Source organism: Coenobita brevimanus, chromosome 26, assembly GCF_032717465.1.
Source record: "Coenobita brevimanus isolate Jiangsu-jjx chromosome 26, ASM3271746v2, whole genome shotgun sequence".
NCBI classification, from domain to species: domain Eukaryota; kingdom Metazoa; phylum Arthropoda; class Malacostraca; order Decapoda; family Coenobitidae; genus Coenobita; species Coenobita brevimanus.
Genome location: NC_136979.1, coordinates 41023730 through 41024291, shown reverse-complemented (window position 1 = coordinate 41024291; position 562 = coordinate 41023730). Strand labels below are relative to the sequence as shown.

General features: G+C 44.8%; 1 pseudogene; it reads right to left on the bottom strand.

Moving 5' to 3' along the window:
• Nucleotides 1–233: 233 nt before the first annotated feature.
• On the bottom strand, nt 234–351 carry LOC145394269 (5S ribosomal RNA; annotated as a pseudogene).
• Nucleotides 352–562: the final 211 nt, after the last annotated feature.

Below are 562 nucleotides of genomic sequence, written 5' to 3'. Positions count from 1 at the left end.
ATGACAAAGAAAATAAGGCAGTACCTCTAACCTTCTACCCTCTTATACCTTTTACCATCAATAAGCCTGCCTATGAGACTTATATATATACGCTTTTGTGTGACTGAATAATACCATCCATCCATTGCCAGACGCCATGTATCCCAAACGGGGTGGTCAATGGCTTAGAGTTAATTGTTTTACAGGGAGGGGCACTAATCCTCCACCAACCCCACTTGACACGTAGGGAGTTATGCCAACAGCATCTGGTGTTCCCAGGCGGTCACCCATCCAAGTACTAACCAGACCCAACGTTGCTTAACTTCGCTTATCGGACGGGAAGCGGTGTACTCAACGTAACATCTCATCAAAATACATTTCAACTCCGATGAAGAAGACAGGGGATATATTATGATCGTGCCTTTGACCTTCTACGACTCTAACCTGCTAAGCCTATTACTTTCAGCCTTCAATCATCTTCCCTCTCCGTCCTCTGCCTATAGTTGCCTTTGTGTCATTGAATCCATTCTCTTCACTATACATGTCAACTGAAGGGGTGTGATGGATGGTAACACTGTGCGTG